The 12418-nt window shown below is 41.9% G+C and overlaps 1 long non-coding RNA gene across 2 annotated transcripts in view; it reads right to left on the bottom strand.

Moving 5' to 3' along the window:
- Window positions 1–3805: 3805 nt before the first annotated feature.
- LOC102444045 (uncharacterized) overlaps window positions 3806–12418 on the bottom strand; it is a 37379-nt gene continuing 28766 nt past the window's right edge. For both annotated transcript variants that reach the window (XR_012905378.2, XR_012905377.2), the window contains exon 4: window positions 3806–10984. This is a non-coding gene — a long non-coding RNA (uncharacterized LOC102444045). The remainder of the gene's footprint in view (window positions 10985–12418) is intronic.

The following is a 12418-nucleotide window of genomic DNA, read 5'->3' as shown; positions in this document are numbered from 1 at the left end:
GTTGCCAGAAACTGTATGATCTCATTTTGAATTATTTTTCCAAGGTAGTGGTGTGTGTAAATTTCTTGGATGGAGACTCTTCTTAGATGTTCCTGGAGTACAGAATAAAACTTAGCCATCAGCTCCACAATTTTAAGGAAGTTTCCATTGTTTGGTACATATAGCTGATCTGAAGTGCCACGCAGTGCTTGGTTTTGGGTAGCAAGCATTCTCACAATGGCAATGAGCCTTTTCAGAACATTTTGCCAGTAAAGAGACTCTGATACAATCTCCTCTTGATGCTGATCATCTATGGTGGCCTTTAACCTTAGTCTCATCTCAAGTTCTTTCCACCTATGCAATGCTCTCTGGTGATTTGCTGCCTTCTCATGGCATGCCAGACTTCTAGCCAGATTTTTCCAGTGCTTTGTTCCTGTAGAACCCAATGAAGCTAGAACATTAGACTGGAAGAGTTTGCAACAAAAACAGTATACAGCATTCTGGGTTTTTGAGTACATAAGCCATGGCCTCCCTACTTTGTCACCATTGGGGATTTCACACCAGTAATGTGTTGGATGGAAACTTCTATTTTCATTGTCTTTGGGGAACATGATGTTTTTTACTTGCTATGGCCCATGCAGTACAAGAAAGTCCCTCAGGCTACTGCTCAAGTGGGTCCACAGTCCTGGATCATCTAGACTGAAGGAACTACACTCAGCAGCAGCTATTTCTTGCACCTCCACCACACTCTTCTCTGATCTCCCCTTTTCTTCAGGAATGTGCATGGTTACTTCCATTTGAGATGGAGATATGGATGCTGCAGTAGCTGCCAGGTCACCTACACTCTGACTAACTGGAAGATCAGGCATCTTCTCACCAGTCACATCTTCAATGGAGCCGGAAGGCTCACCATGAACATTTGTGTCTATGTAGCTCAGGAGAGCTCCTTCCTGCTTAGATAGAAAAGCTTCCTTTGCTTTCTTTCTTTTTCTGAATGCTGCCCCAGAGGGGCCTTTTCTTCTTTCACTCATGACAGCTGTTCTGTGCCAGCTCTCAACACTCAATTGAAGGGGACAAATAAGCAGGCTGGTAGCAGGGCCTGAGTGAGGGAAGATATCTTAAGGGCCTAACTGGCTCCTACTACTTCAGTTGACCACCTGTTCTCCTCAAGTGGGTTCAGGGAAGCACCAGGAAACACGAAGCTACATGAGAAGCTGGTGTTAATCAGTTGGAGCTCATAGGGGTGCTAGAGAGATACATAAGAGCTCCTCCTCCTCTCTCTCCCTGCAGCTCCTGCTGCTTTCTGTTATTCCCTCTCACCTTTTCTCCTGCCTGCCTGTTATGTCTCTTGTGCCCTCCTTCCTCCAGCACAGCACTCCACCATCTCTCTGCATCTAGAGCAGAGAGAATACATATGCACCAGCAGCAGACACAATTTCTATACTCAGGGTCCTAGTGGTGCCCCCCTCTTCCTGCCCCCTCTGTCTGGCACCTGAGGTGGCTGCCTCAGTTCCCCCTATGGTAAGACCAGCCCTGGGTCCTCAGCTTGACGTGTGAGAGATCCTGCTTTGTCTTTCCCCTCCATCGGGTGCCGCGTTCTATTGTCCCACCCCCAACATTCTCTCTCTCTCTCTCTCTCAGCATTTCACCTGATTTTGATATTAACTGCACCACATGGTACTAGCAGAAGATGAGACAGCCCATCCAGCTCGTGAGCCTGAGAAGACCAACCAGATGATGTCCCTAACCAGGGCTCGGTACCTAGGGTCCATAGAAACAAGTGTCATGGCCAATCTACCAGCTTAAAATATCTATCCATGACTGACCAGCTGCACCAATATTCTGAAATGGTCAACAAACACTGAATTTCCCCCATCCTTCTAGTCTAGCTCTTTTCTCCCTCTGTTTGTTTAGTCAAAAACAAAAACATGGCTATCGATAACTACTGAAAATTAAACAGAACTATTTATTCTTCCTTATCAAAAAGGAATATTAACCAAAATTCACCCTCACTGAAATTGAATGATTGTCTGTTTTGCATATTGACTCAATTTCAGTTTCAATGTTTTTTGCCTAGTTATAACTCTCCCTTTGTGTGTGTTTCAATCAATACATATCTAACATTTGGCATGAATTTCCTAGTGTGTTTTCTATGCTACTAAGCAGGCGGATTTGTTCTGCATACCGAGCCATGTTTGAAGGAATTTAATATTGGTTAGTTACAGGGTCATGTTAATTCTATCACTTTGGGCCCATATAATCCATGAACATTAATATATCAGTTCCTTTATGCCTTAGCACCTACCATTTCATATGTTCCTTTGTTCAAATTTCACGTTAGAAATATCAGGATCTGTTCGCAAATACAGAAAAATATAAAAATACCTACTGAAACTCTGCTGTGGAAGAATTGTTTTTAAACCTATATTTAACTTCCCAAATTGTAATATAAATCAATCCACTGGGCCAGATTCATCCCCAGTGCAAACCCACTGAGATCAACTTGGCCCATCATGTTCCATTTTAAGAAATGTTAATAAACACACTCTTACTTCTTAAAATGAGAACATTACAGTTTTGGGGGGATCTTTGCATGTTTACCTCATTAATACAGATCTGCCAAATAACATGGCAGTAGTGAGTGAACAGTTACTTGTTTGCTTGGTCATCATGTGCCACAATGAATCTGAATCAGATAGATTCTCATGATCTGATTTCTGTGTTGAGTCTGAAACAAACAACTCTTCAAAACATGCTGATACTTTAGATTGCGTTACCTCAAATTATGTTCCATTGAGGTGCATGAAACTATAGGTGGACAATGATTTACAGGGATAACAGAAATAGTTCATCAGCATTTAAAAAAATAAATGGAATCCAGAATTAGATCCAAACACTCTGGAGCCAAAGTGTTGTGGGTCCCCCCTTCCCCCTTTTTCCAATCACAGAAAGCCATTAGTTTTAGTCAGCTGAACAGGCCGGTATTTCTTTCCAAGTATTATTTCCTATGGTTGCAGTTAGATAATTTACAATAACCACCCTTTTTTGCTTTTCATTGTACATATGGTCAAAGGTCTGTAACAACAACAGTCATCTAGTTTGCTTGAACCTCCTAGCTTATCTCCAGACGGAGACCATGCAAAAGACATTGGTAGCACAGCAAAGCAATGCACCATAAAACAACATTGTTACACTTTCTATGATCAATCCTGTATACCAAAGTTACTGTGACAACTCTGAGGATTTGGGCTTGCTGAAACTGAACATGTGCAACAATCAGGAACATTTAAAGTGCCACATTCATATTTTTTTTCTTATATTAAAAGAATACGCTCAACTTGATTTTCTTAATTGACTATTTTTTTAAAAGGTCAAATAAGGCATCATTAAAATCAATTTTGGGGGGAGGGATTCATGCTCCCTTCTGAGATGTAAGAAGAGTCTCTTGCCCAAGAACAATAGAACCGTACTCACCCACATTCTTCTTCTGTTCCCCTCTGTCCACAGTCCTGCCTGCTACCTTTTCAGCAACAGATTTGCTGCTGCTGTTATTGACAAATGTAACATGAGGAAATTTAAGAGAGTTAAACTGACTATACACAAAGGCCCAGACCCTTAAAGGTACGTAGGCATGTATTCCCAATTAAATTACTGGGATTTAATGCAGGGATGCCTAGAGGTTTTTGTAGGTTGGAGCAAAAACTGAAACTGAAGCCTCTCATTTAAATGTGGCCCAAATGTGTCTCCATAATTTTGAGTGCCTTCTCACACAGGGGACCCACGACAACTTCCCTTTTTTCCCACCCCATCCCCACCGCTGGCCTGGGAAGATCTTGAACAAAGAGCTGTTAAGTGCACAAAATAATCAAACCAGAGAGACTTTTGCTCTTTAAACTTTATTTCAATGCCTTGTAACAGTAGTAGGTGCAAAACTTTCAAAGGAAGATGTGATTTTCTAGTGGCGGTTCCCCTTTAACAAAGAAACAAAGAAAATCCTAAGGCTAGAAAAATAGGTTACAGAAGAAACCCATGCGCGCCATACTTGCCATGCTGTGCAGGATTCTTACACTGTGGCCAACAAAGCATAGAATATAAAATTCTACATTACTGCAGGCTTTTCACGGTGGAAGCCATGGGATCTAGGGACCACACTACATCTGGTGCTAGGCAGACTGGGATGGGCACATGTTTCATTGATTTATATTCCACGTCAGAGAGATTTTTATGACATTACTCACAAAGAGCATTATGCAGGTGTGCAACAAGAATGAGAGAGAAGCTTAGACAGCAGGTCAGTGGAGACTGGATGGTTCAGAGGGTTAGGAGATATAGGATCTTACACATCTAGGCCACCATTTCAAATCTAGCTGAGTTTGGGGGTAGTGACAAGGTCATTACTAGCAAATGGTTGACAAGGTGGTCTCAATCCGGTGCATACTGGACATGTTACCTCATTGTCTCGTTCCTGTTGGCCACTGCAGCAGAAAGTCCAAGGTTAAATGAACCTAGCCCTCTGCGCCATAGAGCGTCCCTGATGAGCTGAGTCGCGCTGGCAGGCTAACATTTGGGAGAGATCATTGCTGCTTTCAGGACTGCACTAGCACTGGAAGAAAGCAGAGGCCTTTGTTCTCCAGAGCTTTCAATCCAGCAACTGTCACAGACACTGAAACCACTTTCAAAAAACCAACCTGGCTTGGCGCTGCAGTTTGAACATCGGCAGTCAGTATAACAGAGTCTTCCATAAAGACAACACAAGAGCCCATAATCTGTGGGGCCTTGAAGAAGTTTTTCATCATGGTGACCAGCCAATAAAGGATTCCTTAGGTGGCACAGAACCTTCATAATAGCCACACTGCCACCCCCTTTCCAATCCACCAGAAGAGAAGTCAGAGTCAGGACTGTATGCCAGAAACTCAAAGTTGCTGGAGAAATCCCTAGAAGCTTTTGGGAGCCAGCCTCGTTGCTATACATTGGGCCTGGGGACCAATGCAGTGCTCACCAGTCCAGGATCAAGGACTTCAAGCCACCTTTGGCCGAGCACACTCTGAGCCATGCTAAGGCAGTATGGGGCCTCAGGCAGTACTATTAAACTGTGCCTGTTTGGCAGTAGGAGGGGTGATTTTTTGAGAGATGTCATTTTATCAGCTTCAGCAACACGCAAATGGAATAGTTTTAAAGCAAGTTTTAAACTAAAGTCCTGTAGTAAATTCAGAAACCTGGGCTATACCAGGGTTTCATCGGGACAAGTGCCTGTTAAATGGATTCACTGTAACTTGCATGGTTCTTCACAGGCTCCCTGTTCTGCTAATAGGTCTGGCAGGATTTTTCACTTCTAAGTTAACTAGATCTTCTCTGGAGGAAGCAGAGCCACAGACCAGGGATAGGAAGAGGTGGGTGGGTGGATATTAAGACCCAAGCTATGTCTACAGTACAGGGTTAGGGGGCAGTTGGAAAAAGGTACGCAAACTGCACTCCACAATTTGCTTACCTTTTTCCAATTTTTTTTTTTTTGAAGTGGATTTTCTGAAATTTGTCCCATCTATACTAGGCCAAATTTCAGAAAAACTTCCTCTTTTGGAAGGGCCCTTCTTCCAGGCTTACAAAAGAGCACGTCTGCTCTTCCACAAAAAATATCGGAAGATCAGATGCGTTCCCTGGACACGGTGGAGTTTTTCCGGGATAACAACAGTATCCCAGAAAAACTCCATAGTCTAGACATAGCTCCAGTGGGGCTCCACATTTCTGGGTGCCCTATGTAGCTGTACACTCTGCATATGGGTAAGAAAGGCCCTGAGCACACCCTTCTGAACTGTGCCAAAAATTGCTCAGGTGGGTACAGTCCTGAGTCTGGGACAAAAGGTCTTGGGATTTACAACAGCAACCACTGGAGGAGGCTGACATAGTGATCACCAAAGAAATTCATGAGCTACTAAAGAGCCCAAGTAAATGAAACACTAAACAGCATAATGGACTCAATTATGCAGCCAATGCATGCAAATAATTGACAGTGTACTGGGCACATCTTAAAAACTGGGTTAATCCTATATGAGGGTGTCAACTGAATAAGGTTTCAACATACTTTGCTTAAAGCAGACTGCTTTTAAATTAATAGTCCCACACTCCTCTGTATTCACAGAAAATAATTTGCATTTTGAAATGTCAGCAGTGTCCTGTCTAGATGGCTCTATGCTTATACAATAGCATTGACCAAAAGCACTGCATGGCTCTGCCGTGGGAAATAAGATCATATTAAAATGATATTGTAGAACAGGATTGTTCAGTACCTGATCTCTTGTTTTAACCCTGAGCATGTCTTTGGAAAATACACATCTTTCCCTTTGTCAGATGTGAAAGGCAGGAAATATTTTCAATATATGAAGCAGAATTGGGGTTATTGTGGGTAGGATCAGTCTTGCATTGAACGGTAGCATTTTTTTCTTTCATGCTGTGAGCAAGCACAGACAGGGCACCACAGAGGTGGGATGCTCAAAAGTAGAGAGCACCGACATTGTCTCAAGTGCCAGCACTTCTGAGGATTCTCCTCAGCACGTTTTTCTGATACATCTTCAGAGGTAACATGAGCTGGTTACAGTGTCTCACTTTTTTTCCTTTGTGAAACTTTTCAGCAAAAGGGAAGACTTTAGAGGAGGGATCTGCTTTCAGAATTCCTGTGGCAAAGAGGGCTCAGTGGGAAAAAGAAACTAAGGGTATTTCTACACTGTAATTAGACACCTATGGCTGGCCTTGTATGCTGACTCAGGCTGGCAGATCTCAGGCAGTGCGGCTGTAAAATGGTAGTGTAGACACTTGGGCTTGGGTTGGATCCTGACAACTATCCCTCTCAAAGCATCCCAGAGCCAGTATCAGTGTAGTCCATGGGGGTCCACACTCCCCTTGACCAATAATGGAATGTGTCTGCGCTAGTGCACAGCCAAAGCTTCCTCAGCAGAGGCGCTGGGGATGGGGGGATCTTGCCTAAAGGAAGAGAGGGAATGAGGGCAGAGCTAGGCTGGGGGCAGAGTGGAGCTGAGTTGGGGGCAGAGCTGGGCTGGGAATGGAGCAGGGGGGGTACAGCAGGGATGCAGCTGGAGATGGGAGGCAGAACGGGGTTGAGTGGTACTCCCTCTCTACCTGCTGTGGGACCCACAACATGTCTGCCCCAAATGACCCTCTGTGCCCCACAGTTTGGGGACCATTGGTGTAAACACACCCTCAGGAAAAAGGAAAGTCCAGAAACAATGGCACTGCCCATATTGTTTTCTGAGGGTGAACATCAGGTACTTAGGGAAGCAAAAGAGCCATATTCTTAATGGGTCTTTGCTGGTTTACACCAGTTTACCCCCAAATGATTTTGCCATTTGCTTATTACATGCAGTTTTTACTTCTTTTTTATATCTTTTAAGTAAATATTATAAGCCAGTTTTTCCTGACAAATATTCTGCTGGGCTTTTAAGAAAAGAAAAACAAAGACAGCCCACGGGGTAAGATATTTTAGTTCCTTGAATTATGACAAATGAATGATATTCCTGTTTGCTCAGATTTGTGGCAAGATACACAATCAGTTCAAACAACAATTATGGCATTCCTTTGACAAAGAAAGATGATCATTTCCACTATAATTATGCTTTGCCTGTGTATGACCATGACCTGACACTTGAAATTCAACTTCCACATTTACATTATCATGCCTCTAGACTATTATAGTTATTAGTCCTACAGAGAGAGTAACCTTTCGTCCACATCCATGTTAAAAGGAACAGGAGGACATTTCTGGGGGGGGGGGGAATCACCCAGAGACTCTCCATGTTATCCCATTGGGGTTCAAAAGGATGAAAGGCCCACCCCAAATCTGTTGAACCCCGAGAGACCTGGAGCATCAATGCTGCACCATCTATGGACCTCCCTGGGGTCCCCTTGCTGTCTGGCAACACACCATCAGCGAAGCTGCACTAACTAGAACTCTGCACTGGTTACAGTTCTTGACCAAACTCATCTTGTTCTACCTTCTCATATTTATATTGCAAAGCAGACCCAACAACAGGGGGACAAAGAGGAGAATTGCTCCGAGGCCCGAGGGTACAACAGGGCCCGGAGCTCCTGGTCATCACCATCTCAACTGTAGCCAGAGCCAGAGCCCCAGGCCTTTCAAATTGCTGCCAGAGTGCCATGCCGCATGCTCCAGGCAGCACTAAGAGCTGCTTAGAGAAGATGTACCACACTCCATGTACTATTTCAAGCTGCACCCCTTATTGAACAGCTATCGCAAACCATGCCTGTTGCATAAAAAAGCCTCCACCTGAGCTCACTAGATTTATATACATAGATTTTCTAAAGCTACACCAAACTGTAAGGTCTAAGGTTTTAAACTGTAATTTATTGTGATTCTTGTCAATCTTTGCAATCTGTGTAACTCTCAAACTTACTGTAAACTGCAACTTTGTAATCTTTGTAACATGCAGCCACCTTGCTTGTAACTTTCCCTAAGATGCATTCTCCCCTGAGTAAATGGAGAGAGTGTGTGAGTGTGTTTGAAGAAGGCTTGGAACATTGGACCACATGGCAATGAGTCATCACAGTATGGGCATGCTCTCTGCTGGATAAAGGGAAGTCTGGGCATGCTCCCTGATGACAAGGTGAATAAGTCACAGGAGCCATTCAGACACTATATAAAGAGAAGGAGCACATGTGAGACTCTCTTTTTCCTTCCACTGATCCTGAGAATTCTTCTCCAGTGCTCTCCTCCTGACCAGCTTCCCCAACCATGATGAGCAGACAGACCCTCCAGGATCCACATGTCTTGGCTCCTTCTGCAACCCATATGTCTGTGTAAGTGTGTGATTGCCTCAGGGCAGGAATGAATGGGTGTGAATGAGTGAATGAATGGAGGGGTGTGTGCTTGCTTGCTTGTCTGTGTGTGTGCAAGAGAGAGTTCTATCTTCTTTAGCTTAAACCTTTGGTGGCTGCTTTCTCCTCTTTAGTTTTACCTAGTGGAAATAAACCCATACTAGTGTAACCCTGGGTGGTCTCCAGTGAGAATATTTTTGGGGTAACAATGCCCAATGGCATTTTGTTACTTACATGTCAACCACATTTCCCTCCATTTAAGGGTTAGAAGCCCGTCTTTCCAGATTTGGCATAAAACTGGCAAAAACTAAGTACTGTCATGGGTACCTACATTCACATACTTCTAAACACATTCTGATTGTAAAATAAATAAAAAAACATATATCTGTTTCAACACCTGTGGGGGTAAAAAGCGACAAGGGGGAGAGTGAGGAACTCAGAGTTACTGCTTCTAAAATCTAAAACGTCTGGGGAAATCAAAGAAGGTAACATTTGACACTAATGGAACGGTTTGACCATTGTTAAAAAAAAGGATAGTCTTGCGGTTAGTCTGTCATCTGATTCAGGAGATGTGTGTTCAGTTCCTGGCTCTGTCACGTTCTTCCTATATAACCCTGGGCAAGTCACTTAGGCCTTATCTACACTTATCAGAAGATCGGCACCATGGGGATCGATCTCCTGAAGAGTCGATGTAGTGGGTCTAGTAAAGACCCACTAAATTGACCACTAATCATGATCCTGTAGACTACAGTACTCTATGAGATTGAAAAGAGTAAGGGGTGTCGATGGGAGAGTTTCTGCCATTGACACACCCAATGGTGGAGATGCCGCAGTAACTCAACGTAAGGTACATCAACTCCTGCTATGCTATTCTCATAGCTGGAGTTGCGTTCCTTAGCTTGACATTGCCCCCTAGTGTAAACCTAGCCTTGGGAGCCTATGCGCCATTAGGTAGGCACTAATTCCCATCCCTTGCAGCATTTGGGCCCAAGGCAGTCTTTAAAAAATAGGACTTGGGAATCTAAATAATTTAGGTTCTTTTGAAAAAATACGGTTGTTAAGCTCTTTGTACCACAGCTTCCTATCTATAAAATGGGGGTGCAAATATTTTCTGTCTCTTACTCTATGTAGATTGCAAGCTTTCCAGTGTAGCTATTGTCCCTTACTCTGTGATTGTACGAGGCCTAATGCTAATCTCAGTTGGGAGCCTTTATGTACTAAAGTAAGTAATATAAAAAGAAACCACAACAGGAATTTTGAAATTGAATAAGGATTTAGATGCCGAACTTCCAGGCACCTTAAAAAATTCCACTCTATATCAACAGGTTGCCGGTAAATACACAATCAATAATGAAGAATCCCATGTTAGACAAGGGAATGTTTAAACTCTTTGGGCATGTCTTCTTTTTTGTTTGGAAAGTACCTTGTGGGCATTCCTGGAAATAAAGCAATAATAAAGTAAAAAAAAACACTTTAATGCTAGAGAGATGATATAAGAAAAGAGGATGGTACTTTCTTGCAGTATGAAGGAGAGCTAATGTTAAAGGTTAAGAATTCCCTAGAGCTGGTAACTGATTTTATTCATGCCAAGTTTTTTGTTTCTCCAAGCATGCCTGTGCAGTCAAATCTTATATTTAGCACTCTGCTTCTCACCAAAGTCAGTCTTGTATACCTGTGAAATCCATGGTTTTAGGCTCCTGATTCCAAGGAGAAACTTTTCTCGATCTAGTTTGTTTTGGTATTTGTTTGTAATCTGAAAAAAATAAAGATCATGTGCTTTGAGTTTATTGGAATGCCACGCTGTATTCCCCGTGCTTTAGAACAATTTTTGGTCTAAATCCACTTCATTTCCTTCTCAGGCAAAACTGTGTTAACATATGTTTCTTCCATGATTTCAGTGCACTCACAGTGAGGGAGGGTTAAACAGTCAAGGAAAACAAAAAAGCAAGAAGGAGAATAGCCTCAGAGCCCCACTGTTCTATGATGGTTACTGTTTCTTACAGGGCTACAGAGCTTGGCCCCAAAAACTTTCCTTGATCACTTGCTTGAAAAAGTGCTTCAGGATATGTATTCAGAATCTGTTTTTCTTTCATCCCTTTTCATGCCATCTTCTCCCATCATCTCTGTTAAGCAGAAACGGTAACGCAGGTTGACATCACTCCTGCAAGAGATGTGGAGCTATTGAATTATCTAAGGACAATCCTAAATACCAGCTTTTAAAGGATAACTGATCCACTAAAAGCAAGAATTGTTTTAGACACGCCATGTCACATTTATAACGCTTCATTTTGCATTGCATTGTGTTGTGTCGTGCAACGTTATTTTAACAAATGTAAAGTGGCATCACACAACATGACAGGTGCCTCAGAAACTGAAGGAAAACCATTATCCAGATCCACTATCCATTATATCTCATCCAATATAAAGGATTTAAGAGAAATAACTGGTAAGATACTTACGGGATATGCAGACTAGAAGAGGCCAGAGTCTTCCTCAATTACCTAATGAAAATGCATCTTTTACATTTGCTCTCTTTTCTTTGCGTTGATTAAATCCTCTTTTCATGATTATTTTCTTCTAAATTTGGTAACAAGATAAAAAGGCTACACAAAGGGATTCATCTTATTAGTACTGACAATCCTAAGGAATGTACTGAACCAGGACAGGTTCCCTTGCATACTGCTTTTAAAGAAAATAATTTCCCTAGATTACAGTAAAAAAAAAAAAAAAACCCTTTCTGTCTGTTCAAATAGACTTCAAATCAAGTAGCATCCCAAAACGATACCACTGCAGCATTCCGCAAAAGTCTGTCATGGTAGATCATCTTTCTTGCTCATTCCACATAGGAATCCCAGTTACAATCAGTCCGAAAAAAGGTATTTCCCAAGAAAATATTCTCCTTTCTCCTACCCCACTCCCAAAAAACCAAAGATTTTGTTGTATTTGTTGCAGTTTCCACAGATGTTTCTAATTTTAATTTAATTTCAAATCAGAAAGTTTTCAGTTTCAAAATCCAAACCATTTCTTATTTAAGAGAACTCTTTGGAGAGGGGAATGGTTCTCTATTTCTCTCCCTCACACACTTTTTCAAAGGAATCTAAAGCAAAAAACAAAATACATAAATATTTTCAGTTTTAAATAGCAAAATTAAACATATATTTCTATGCAAAACTAAGTGAAAATTTTGAAGTAAAATGAAAATCTTTGCCACTGCCTTAAAAACGTTCCAATTTTGTTGAGGAAAGCAAATGGGAATTTTTCTGGTCAGAAAACCCTTTGCCCAAATCTAGGGAACCCCTGCATTCTAGCCATATGTTGTTTAATTTGTATCTACTTTTGCCCTGAACTTGCTTGTGTCCAAGCTGGGAGGCCCAAATATCTTCCTTTTTTAATTAAAAAAAATCTTATTCAAATTTCATTTGTTTTTACATAAAAAATAAGTTTTATTATTGTGTTCTTCAAGTGTGTGAGGATAATATACTGGTAATGCCTACCGTGTATGTAGTTATTTTTTATTTGGCTACAACTCTTCACAAAATTATAGCTGTTTGGCACACAGCAAAAGGAAGTCACCAGTGCACAATAGGATTTAAGC

The sequence above is a fragment of the Pelodiscus sinensis genome, chromosome 7 (genome assembly GCF_052426305.1).
Source record: "Pelodiscus sinensis isolate ZL-2025 chromosome 7, ASM5242630v1, whole genome shotgun sequence".
In the NCBI taxonomy this organism is placed as follows: Eukaryota; Metazoa; Chordata; order Testudines; family Trionychidae; genus Pelodiscus; species Pelodiscus sinensis.
Note: the sequence above shows the minus strand (reverse complement) of the source record. Positions and strands in the feature narration are given on the sequence as shown.